The sequence below is a fragment of the Zonotrichia leucophrys genome, chromosome 3, assembly GCF_028769735.1.
Source record: "Zonotrichia leucophrys gambelii isolate GWCS_2022_RI chromosome 3, RI_Zleu_2.0, whole genome shotgun sequence".
Lineage (NCBI taxonomy): Eukaryota > Metazoa > Chordata > Aves > Passeriformes > Passerellidae > Zonotrichia > Zonotrichia leucophrys.
Window position 1 is genome coordinate 96,855,401 of NC_088172.1, and position 11,954 is coordinate 96,867,354.

At 44.0% G+C, this 11,954-nt stretch overlaps 1 long non-coding RNA gene across 1 annotated transcript; it reads left to right on the forward strand.

Moving 5' to 3' along the window:
- The first annotated feature begins 952 nt into the window (after positions 1 to 952).
- On the forward strand, positions 953 to 4,706 carry LOC135445034 (uncharacterized). The gene is made up of 3 exons (XR_010439437.1): positions 953 to 1,021; positions 3,170 to 3,208; positions 4,052 to 4,706. It is a non-coding gene; the product is annotated as an uncharacterized LOC135445034 (long non-coding RNA).
- The last annotated feature ends 7,248 nt before the right edge of the window (positions 4,707 to 11,954 follow it).

The following is an 11,954-nucleotide window of genomic DNA, read 5'->3' on the forward strand; positions in this document are numbered from 1 at the left end:
CGCCTGTACCCACCCCCCTCCTTTATAATCCTGTTTCACCCCCTATGAAAAAACTTTTTCCCGGTTGGTTTCCCCGCATTTGGATCCCGCAACACCTTCAATAAACCGATGTTTAACTCCCGGGAAATGGTCAGCTCCGTTCCTCTCCAATACCAGCGGTGTAAGCCAGTTCGCAGCCAGCACAGCCCGAGGCCATCAGACGCCGAAGGGTGCTGGCCAGGAATTGCAGAGGGGCGTCGGCCTTTCGCCCTCAGCTAGTCGGACTCTAAACTTCGGGCCACATATGCCCTTCTCTGCAGCTTAGGCCCTGTGTCTAAGCCAGTTGGGCTGTGATTGCCCATTAACTGCAAACAACCACGAGACCAATCACAGATGCGCCTGTTGCATTCCACAGCAGCAGATAATCAATGTCTACGTTTTGTTCCTGAGGCCTCTCAGCTTCTCAGGAGGGAAAGTCCTAAGGGAAGGATTTTTCATAAAAAGATGTCTGCGACAGGGCAGCTCTCACATTTATGCTTGATTCTGAGGAGCGAACACAGCCTCAGGAACAGCAGCTGCCTGCCTTCCTTAAGCTCCCATCATTTGAGGGTGAGCCCAGCCAGGGCAAGATTGCTGAACCGGCACAGCAGGAATTCTGCTTGAGTGATGTTACTGGAGCTGGGCATGTTTTCTTTTTTCCTGTTTGTTCTTCACAGCCCTTACAGGAGAAACATTGCCTCTTCTCCACAGGTAGGGAAACTGAGGCACAGAGATTTCACAGGCTAGCTTCCATGCCAACATCAGCCCCACAGACTGGGGCAGCTCTCCAGCAGCATGGCAAGTTCAGAAGTCCAGGGAGCAAGGGGCACAAACAAGTGCTTTTATCATCTCTTGTCTGTAATAAGTGTTTGTCCGAGATTTTCTGCTTTTGCTGAACTAGTCCTCTTGTTCTTTCCATTTTAATTAGAAATCCTGGTGGGAAAAGCTCTGCAGCAGTTCCAGTCACAGCTGGCTGGGCACCTGGCTTGGTGAGCTGGCTGAGGTCAGTACTTGGCTGTGACCCTGTTCACAGGGGTTTTGGATGAGGGAAGAGACAAGAATGTTGACTCTATGTTTCAGAAGACTTGATTTATTATTTTATGATATATATTGCATTGAAACTGTGCTAAAAGAATAGAAGAAAAGGTTTCATCAGAAGGCTCGCTAAGAATAGAATAGAATAACAAAGGTTTGTGTCTCAGACTCTCTGTCCGAGCCAGCTGACTGTGACTGGTTGTTAATTACGAACATCCAACATGGGCCAATCACAGATGCACCTGTTGCATTCCACAGCAGCAGATAATCAATGTTTACATTTTGTTCCTGAGGCCTTTCAGCTTCTCAGGAGGAAAAATCCTAAGGAAAGGATTTTTTATGAAAAGATGTTTGTGACACCTGGCTGCAAGCAGAGGCTGCCAAGCTTTTGCTGTGCAAGGTTTTGCCTTTTGTTTTTGGAAGTTCAGATCTTATCCAGACAATACTTTGGCCAGTAAATGAAAGGCAAGATTGGGGGTTTCCTGGTTTGGCTGTTCTGTGGGATTTCTAGCCTTGAGATGAGAAAATCTAATATCATGTTTATTGCAAAAAAACCCTCAAAATCTAGCACAGAACTGGATTTGGGGTACTGTTGGAACCCAGGAAATTCTTCTGGCTGCCCTGGAGGACTCCAGACCTTGCCTGGGGGGCTTTATCTCCATCATTATGCATGCTTTTGATGGAAGGTGAACTGAGCAGTTTGACTGAGTTCAGCCTGGAGATTTGGGATTTGTTTGAACTGCTCACCCAGAGCTCAGCCCTGGACTGCAAAGCTTTGTGGCTCTGGAACGGACACAGGATGAGTGCTTAACAGGGAAGCTCTGTGTGTACACCCCTGTGGGCAGCAGCTTCTCTGCCTCTAATCCATGCAGATACATCAAAAGCGAAATATTTCCAACAATGGCTCTCTGGAGGGAAACAAGAGAAGGAGTGGAGCAGTTTTTCCAGCCAGTGGATCTCAGCATGGCTGTTGATGGGAAGAGATGCACAGCTTCCTTGGCACATGTGGAAAGTGGGGAGCACTGTCCTTCTCCTTTCTACCTTGGCAGAGAGAAAAGATGACAAAACATTGCTGTTTTGCTGTGGGAGAAGCAGCTCCCTTCAGAAGGATTAACTTTTCAAGAGCTTATTAAAAGTGCCTGTGATTTACAGACATGGTTCCAATCCCATGATGGGCAAAATGCACTCTGACCACACTTTGTTTTGTGTGACTTCCCTTCCTCCCTCCAGCTGCTTCCCAGTCAGATCAAACCTGACCAGGATTTTCTGAAATGGATAAGCCTGGAAAGATGTTTTTTAAAGGAACAATTTCAAGGCAGGGAAGTCAGAAGAAGCAGCGCTACATGGCTCAGATGCCCACTCATGCATTTGGATATCTGGATATTTGGATATTTGGTTATTCAGATATCTGGACATCTGGACATTTGGATATTTGGATATCCAGGTATCTGGATATTTGGATATTGAGATATTCAGATATTTGGATATACGGATATTTGGATACAGTCACCAGCATTGGTGGCAAAGTGAGTGAACAAGCATTTAGAAAGCAAGGGCTGAGGTATTAATGCTCATGTCAGAGGTCATTGAACAAATGACTTCATCTGTCACTGAAATAAGGGTTTGGAAACGTTGTCCAAATCAAAGCAAATGTGCATTTGATGGCGTTTGGAGGGTATTTTTCCTTCAGGAAGCAGCATGTGGTGAGTGAGTTACTGACATGCCAGTAATTCAAAAGAGGAGAGTTTTGTGTCCCTGCTGTGAGGCTGAATGACAACATAATACAGTCAGGAAGGGGAAAAGGCAGCCTCAGTCATGGGCCTCCTGTACTCTGTAGTGGGTAATGACAAGCAACTCCAAAAAGAGACTCACACATCAGGCAATTTGAATTTCTCCTGCAGTCCCCAAAGTGGAATGAAAGTGAGTGAGTGAAAGATTTTAGCTGCAAATTGACTTCTCAGCTTTTGCCAGCCAAGCGTCTAGAAATGGATTTATTCTGGAAGAGATTAAAAATAACTTTATACTCATTGATTTTCCATATAATGAAAAATATGCACTTGTAGACCACTGGAAGAATATAATTTTAACTCCTTTATTCTTTTATTGTTTTTTTCAGGAAAAAAAAAACCCCACCTGTCTCAACCAACTTTTCCAGGTAGGCATAAGTGCAGAGAAACACCAAGTGTAGGGGGGAGAAACCCCCAAGCACTTAAACACTGGTTTCTGAAGCATTCAAAAAGCTTTTAAAAGAAATATTTTATTTTTTAAACTTTTCAACACAGTTTATAAATATATATGCATAATTATATTTCAAAAAGTCATGTTATATATATAAAAATACATATAAAATATATACAATATATATTTATATATGTAAAATATATTTTATTTTATGTTTTTATTTTTATTTGTTTTTATACTTTTATTTTAATATTTCGATATTTTAGTTTTTATATTTGAATTTTTTATATATTTAAAATATATATAAATATATATTTTAATATAAATTTATATAAATATCTATTTATATTAAAATTTCTGTATGTTATATAAATATATATAATTTTTTAAAGTTTTTTTTTAATTTTTAAATTTCGAAGTAACCAAACCAGCAACCCTGCAAAAGCATCAGCATTTAGCAAATGGCAGCCAGCTCTACATCTGTATGATTGCTGCTGACATATGGGTTAGGACCCTCAGTTTCAACCAGGGAACATTTTGTCTTGTGGTATTTCTTGCCTACCCAGCCAGAGCAATAAAAACAGTGTGAGGATAAGCTGTGCAGATAAGTGGTTGCCAGCCATGCAGTTTTATGGTTACTTAGAGCAATCTGGTACATATTCTTTGTGAATTATGTTTCTCCCCATAAAGAAAGTTTGGTTAAGGCAAATACCTTTTTATTCCACTGTCCGCCCTATTCATCCATGTCTGATGTGTTTGAAATGGAGAGAGTCTAATTTCTTATCAGCTTCAGCAAAAGGACCTTTTTCTTATACAGATTTCTCAGAGCTGAGTAATGACTGCCAGAAATCAAAACCCAAATGGTGAAAGCATGGAGGGCTCCAATCCTGTGGTGATGCTCTGCACAGCACCTCTGCGTTTCTGAGTCCTGCTCACTCTGAGAGTGTGACCAAGCTCAGGAGAGAAAATTAGCCAAGGGAAGGAATCTTTTATCTGTCTTAATTAGGCATTAATGAAACCTGTCACTGACTCTCCCCTGCAGTTACCAGCCAGCCAATGGGACACAGTATTCCAGTGCATCATCTGCTGTGACGGTGTTCACAGGGGTCCCAGGATGAAGGAAGAGATGAGGATCTGACTCCATGTTTCAGAAGGCTTGATTTATTATTTTACCATATATATTACATTAAAACTATACTAAAAGAATTTCATCAGAAATACTAAAAGGATTTCATCAGAAAGCCAGCTAAGAATAGCAAAGAATGATAACAAAGGTTTGTGGCTCGGGCTCTCTGTCCGAGCCAGCTGGGCTGTGATTGACCATTAACCAGAAACATCCAACATGGGCCAATCACAGATGCACCTGTTGCATTCCACAGCAGCAGATAATCAATGTTTACATTTTGTTCCTGAGGCCTGTCAGCTTCTCAGGAGGAAAAATCCTAAGGAAAGGATTTTCATGAAAAGATGTCTGTGACAATCTGCCCCTCACCGTCACTGGAGGACTGTCCCAGCCACAGCAAAGGCAGTGAGAAGCAGTTCCATGGCATCAGTTGGATTCTGTGTGTGCAAAGCACCTCCTGATCACACAGGCAGAAGCTTTGCCCACCAGTAAATTCCCCTGAGATCAATGAAAAGGTTTTTCCTGCATCATCCATGCACCAGAAACAAAATGACCCCACCTGTGTCTGTAAACACAGACCTTGAAATTGGCCTGTCCCACCCAGGTGCAGGAAGATTGGTCTCCTCCTCCCTTGGGCAATGAGACTTTGCAGAGTTAAATGAAGGGTGAACATGTGCCTACAAAAGGCAGAGGAGAGCTTCTGTCATGTCAGAAGCATGGCTTTAATCTCAGGGTGGAGGGGACTGATGGAGGGAAACCCATGAAAGTGTGGAATCCACACACCTGGAGATGTATATGGCTGCAGCTCTAGATCCAAAGGTGGGTGGCCAATGTTTTCTGCATGATGCAGAAGCTCAGCCTCTTCTGAACCAACTCAGAGAAGCAAAACTGCGTGTGCAGAAGGAGCTGGGGGGCTGTGATAGTGCTTTTCTATTTGGGCAGATGTGTACACACCACTAAAAAAGCACATTGGATGTTTCTCGTTAGGCAGCTCAGACAATACACAGACAAGTAAATAAATACAGGAAAAAACAATGTTTAGGTGCTGTTTGAAAATGGTGGGCTTTGTACACCAGAAGCTTTTTGCAAATGAATTTTTGCATGCCCATCTATTAATCCATATACCATCTATTAATCCATATAGCAGTTGGATTAAACAAAGCTGCTGTTTGGGAGGTATCAGAATGCGTGTGTGCATCTCGTACAGAGCATTTGCAAAGCAGTCATTGGAACAGCTTTTCTGGCTTTGGTTTTGAGAAGCACTGAGAGCCTGAAGAAGTTCAATCTCTTTAGTTTCCCACTCTGTCTGTGCTGTGAGGGGCAGCCTGGTCTGCAGGAGAGGCAAGAAGCAGAGAGGGGATGAAGCTCATATTTTTGCAGAGGTTTTCAAACACATCCTCACTTCCCAGCCACAGGAGCAAGCACATCACTGAGCCCTGCCCTGGCATTGCTTCCTGCAGCCTCTCCTGGTGCCACATCTTGGATAACTCAAGTGTGATTCCAGGGGTCAGCATTCCTGGCAGATGACAATCCTTTTGATACCATCCTGAAGTAAAACAGACCTCCTTTCACCTGCACAAAAGGGAGATTTCATCCAGCAAAACAATGCAATTCCCTTCAAAGCTGTAGCTAAGACCTCTTCTATCACTCAAAGCTGTTTGTTTAATTCTCCATGTTACTACTTTGTGTTCTACAACATTTCTCTCTTCTTAAATGCTTATTGGAGCAAACCAGAAGTGCATAAAATCAATGGAATTAGCAATAAAAATAACTCCAACTCCAAATTACTTAATTAATATGGAGAGAAGTGCAAATTGCACAGAAGCAACTTTGCCTACAGGTACAGAGTTGGTGCAGCACCATTAATGGTAATGGTACCACCAGGGACAGGGCCTTTTCTTGCTCCAACAGTGTTCACTTCAAGAAAAATATGTTCAGATTCTGCAGCAGTTTTGTGTTCTTGTTTATCATTCTTTTTCATTATTTTTTCCCATAGTGCCCCAAATTTTTTACTTTTTTAAAAAAAACAAATCGAAGGCAGTGAAATACCTGCAACATCCTGCCTTGACTTTCACACATCCTTCCCACCCCTGCTTTGTACCAGCAGGTAGATAATCCCTGTCCCTTTTCCTTCCCCTGAAGAAGCAATTCCTTCTTGTCAGCTCTCCAAGCAGTGCTGTTTGGCTGTGGCAGCATCCAGTAGCTAAGCAACAAACAGCAAAATCCCCAAACACCAAATCAAGGTGCACAGGGGAAAAAATTCCCTGCTGTGCACAATATAGCACAATCCAGGGAAAATTGCTGCATCATGGACACTTTCGCTTTGTGCTGAAAAGGAATCAGCTGCCACATCTGACCCAGATCCTATCCTATGCTATTCTATCCTAATCCAATCCCATCCCATCCTAATCCCATCCTATCCACCCTTTTCTGGAAAACATTACTATTTTTCACATTACATTTAAACATGACTATGGCACCAATGTACTTATTGGTACCATACTTACAGTCATGGCTCTTTCTGGTTGGTGGTTGGAGAATTTTTTTAGGTTTTCTTTTAGTGTTTCACCCCTGCACTTAAAAAATACTCTTCACACTTTGGCTAAAGCCAAGAGCCAGCACCAACCTACTCAGCTATGTCTTGAAACATGCCCTTTTTCACTTGTTTCTTTTTGCTGCTCCCATTTTCTCTTCCTCTCCCACATACTGTGACTGAAAAACTTGAAGCACAATTTCCTTTTAATAGGCAAATGAATTTAGTTGGCCCCTGAGTTATGGCCTAGCACGTGTTTCATTATTCAAGCCATAAAATCTTTCCATATATTGTGCATTTTGTTTCAATGAGCTTATTAATGAGAAAACAAAGTTCATCGCATTAAAAGAGTAAAAGCAGCTAATGGGCACCTAACTCCTTGCATAACTGGCTGGATTGATACCTCAGTGAGGCTACTCTAACAAGCAAATAATAAATGCACAATGAGTTGCTTCTGATCCCCAAATCAGGCTTGTTCAAACTATTTTAGAGAAGATATTCAGAATATTATTAATATTATTCAGACTATATTATAATTAATATTATATTAAATATATTATTACAGCTGCAGCAAGGCTGTGTAAGAAAAGAATTGCAGCTGAGCAGTTTCCTGTGCTGTCACGTTTATAAATTCACTGGGAGTGTATTATTGACTGCAATCACTGAACAGGATGACCAATACAGCAACATTTAAAGAGGATGCTCTGGGTCAAAAAATTCACTTCCCAGTCCACCAGGGCTTGCTTGTTCAGCTGTAAACCTGAGCCTGACAGCAAAAACCTTTGCTAAGAAACATGCTTGGGATGGAGTTTGGTCAACAGAGCACATTAAATACCAATAAAAAGAAAGAGAGAAAAGCCAGGTGGAAAGCAGGGGAGCAAGGGTCCACCTGGATGTTTGTCCTACTCCTGAACGAAGGCCTTCATGAATTTTATTCTTTTAGTATTGTTTTAGTGTAATGTATATCATAAAATAACAAATCAAGCCTTCTGAAACATGGAGTCAGATCTACATCTCTTATCTCACCCAAGAGCCCCTGTGAACGCTGTCATAGTGCAATAAATCACAGCTTTTCAAATTATCTCCCCTCCTACCCTTTTTGTGTAGTTTTGCTTTCCAGAAGTGCATCCTGCATGGTTCCCCTGTGCTGGGAAATGAGAGCATCCAGCTGCAAAGATTCATCAGCACAAACACCTTGTCCCATTAAAAATGTGCCATTTATAAGAGTGGGACAGGGCTCTGTGCCCTGGGGACAGCCCTGCCAGGCAGTCAGGCAATGTGGTTTTACAAAAATTGGAGCTACAATTTGAAGCAGTTTAGGTTTTTACCACCCAACTGTAATGTCCCCTTTACAGAGCATTTGTCTTTTGGAGCTGGATAGAAATCCACTCTCCCCCTGGTCTGCAGCCATTCCTTTGTGTTGGCAGTGCCTCTAATTATGCACCAATTAACCTTAATTAAACCAATTCTTGTGTAGCTGCACATGCAGACAATGCACTGAACAAATGGCCTGACAAATATTGTCACTCTAAAGGCATAAACCCTCATCAAATCCTTAATTGGAAAGTCACATTGTAAATTGCTGCATGTTTTTTAGCCCTTTTGTTCTTAAAATGACTGGATAGGAGTAGTGGCCTGAATGTTCCCAAAACCTTGGCCGAATGAATTTCCTTAGCTGCTGAGGCCAAAATATTTTATTTGTTTAGGAAAAGGGAGTGATGGAGCATCCTTCACTGCAGCATTTGTCAGGTTGCTCTAGAGGGTATCAGAATGGTGGGCTCAGGTACAGACATTTCTGGAGGATTAGTGATTTTATGGAAATTGCTGGATTTTTTTGTGATTCCTGCTGCCATCTGCCTTGCTGCCTGTCCAGAAAATGCTCCCTAAAGCTGGGACTGTCCATCCCATGGGCTGCAGCTGCAGCCTGCGAGCAGCAATGCAGTCAACAGATGGTGCTCACACACACGGATGCTCCAGGGTTCTCCCCAAAATGCTGCACAAGCTTCCTGCAATTCGGGACCCAATTTTTAACATTCCTATTTTCAGGGAGCTGCTGCAAACAGCAAAGTTTTTACCTTCATTTCTCTGAGCTGAATAATTCTCTGGGAATGCTGGTGTGTGGGCAGAATTCTTGCCAAAGGGATTGCACATCTCCACTTTGGCCCTTTCGCAAAGTTTGACATAGAGGAAATAAGTTGGACCATGAAAAATTCCAGGCTCTGCATCCCTAATTTGTCCTCAGCTGGAAAAAAAACCCAAAAACCAAAGCAGTGAGAGAAAAAATTTAATAACTAGCACAGAATTCAGAATTTTCTGCTGTTTGTGGGATTTGTTTAGTTGGGGAGTGTGGGGAGGCAGCATTTCAAATCCTTTAATAGGTATTGAATTCTGGTGGTTCAGCTGAATCTTTCCCCTTTTTCCAGATAATCAAACAGGCTCAGGTCACAGAGCTTTGTGGGGAAACATCCTGCCTTGTGAGCAAGGGAAATAAAGGCAGAGCTAATTAGGCATGGAAATCATGCCCACATCCATCAGTTCCTTGGCTGGGGTGGGCAGGAGGATTTGTGGGATCCCTGTGCCCAGGGATTTGTGGGATCCCTGTGCAGGGGGATTTGTGGGATCCCTGTGCAGGCGGATTTGTGGGATCCCTGTGTCCAGGGATTTGTGGGATCCCTGTGTCCAGGGATTTGTGGGATCCCTGTGTCCAGGAATTTGTGGGATCCTGTGCAGGGGGATTTGTGGGATCCCTGTGTCCAGGGGAATTGTGGGATCCCTGTGCCCAGGGATTTGTGGAATCCCTGTGCCTGGGATTTGTGGGATCCCTGTGCAGGGGGATTTGTGGGATCCCTGTGCCTGGGATTTGTGGGATCCCTGTGTCCAGGGATTTGTGGGATCCCTGTGCCCGGAATTTGTGGGATCCCTGTGCAGGGGGATTTGTGGGATCCCTGTGTCCAGGGATTTGTGGGATCCCTGTGTCCAGGGATTGTGGATCCCTGTGCAGTGGATTTGTGGGATCCCTGTTGCCGGAATTTTGGGTTTGTGGATCCTGTGTGTAGTGCGGATTTGTGGGATCCCTGTGTCCAGGGATTTGTGGGATCCCTGTGCAGGGGGATTTGTGGGATCCCTGTGCCTGGGGTTTAGGGGAGCCCCAGGCAATGTATCAGCAGTGAGGAGCTGTAAGAGCTGGAATGAGGGGTGTGGGACTCCAGTGATTTCTTCAAAATGCAGTTTATTACATCCAAGGTGTTACAGCAGTCCAGGGGTGTGGGTTGTTGAATTTTATTTTTAGACTAAATATAAAATAAAGATTGTCCTCACCTCTTGCAAGATCTGGGGCCATGGGGCTAAAGAGCACATTTTATCACTCACTCCCGCCTGGTTGATAGCAAGAGCCTGCAGGCATCTCCTGAGAGCAGGGCTCACTGTTCTGGGTGCACTGAGCTGACCTTGGCTGCACCAGGCCCAGGAACAGCCTGCTCACCAGGCCTGGGCTCCAGGCTGCCTTCTGCAGCCAGTGCTGTGCAGAAAGCATGGAAAAACACCTTCTGCCTGGAAAGCACCTTCTTTGGCTCTGGCCAGCTCATCCTCTTTCTTGGGGCTGGGCCAATTGGCAGCCACAAACTGGAGTGGCCCCAGCACAGAGGAGGAGGAGGACTGTTGTCGCAGACATCTTTTATGAAAAATCCTTTCCTTAGGATTTTTCCTCCTGAGAAGCTGAGAAGCCTCAGGAACAAAATGCAAACATTGATTATCTGCGGCTGTGGAATGCAACAGGTGCATCTGTGATTGGTCTCGTGTAGATGTTTGGAATTAATGGCCAATCACAGCCCAGCTGGCTCAGACACAGAGCCAGAGCCACAAACCTTTGTTATCATTCTTTGCTATTCTATTGTTAGCTTAGCTAGCTTTCTGATGAAACCTTTTCTTCTCTTCTTTTAGTATAGTTTTAAAGTAATATATATCATAAAATAATACATCAAGCCTTCTGAAACATGGAGTCAGATCCACGTGCCTTCCCTCATCCAAGAACCCCTGTGAACATGGTCACAGACTGTGGTGAAATTGTTGGACCATTCCCCTGTCTGGTTTCAGTCTGTGCTGCCTGGACACTTCATTTGTTGTTTCACACCTTGCTGGCAGGCCAGGAGAGCTGATGGTTTCTGCTGGGACATGGTGTGAGCACTGGGGACAAGCTGCACTGCAGCCATGAGTCCAAAATTAATTATTTCCCCTTGTCTGCCATCAGTGAAGGATTTTTCTATGGCAAACTCTTGGGTACTAATAGACCTTCTGCTAGCAGTGGAAGGAGTAGCAGAGCAATTCCCAGTAGCTCTGGGCAAATTCTATTAAAATTAAATAACCACAGGAGCTTGTTCACAATTTTTTTGCCGACTGAAGCTCGGAAGACACAAGGAAGAGACTCCCCAGAAGCTCCTTTCCACCAGAGGTCCCAAGAGAAGAGAATCCACTCTGCAGTGACAAGATCCATGGAATTCAAATGCATTCATTGCAAATCACGTTGTCAGGCAGGTCCCCCAGTATTTCCTCCCCTCCCACAGCAGAGTCTCCACAGTGTCATTAATGCAGGCAGCTCTGCCCTCCCCACCTCCTGCTGAAGTCACTAAAGAAGTGCCAAATGTGCCAGCATAGATGTGTCAACCTCCTGGTGCCCCCCAGAAAATTCCTGGTGCCTCTAGCAGAATTCTGTGTGTGAGCAGAGAAGAGGAGCCTGGGGAAGGCACTGACAGGCTCTTGGTGTTGAGTGCCAGAGCAGGGATCTTCCAGCTGGAGGGAACACCTGAGGAGCCAATGTTTTCCCCCCCAAGAGGTAGCTGCTCTTCACAGGCAGGAGGGAGCAATGCCTATGCCAAGACCTGAAATTCTGTCTCCTCTGGCTGTGCTGAGACCTGAAATTCTCCTGTTCTGGAGCAGATATTTGGGGTCACCTTGAGAAAGGTGTTTAATCTCTCTGTGTTTCCATTCCCCAAGTGGAAAACAGAAATAGCAAAGTGTATATTAAAGATTGTGAGGTGATGGCAGTCCTGGAAGGGCCTCGATGGAAGA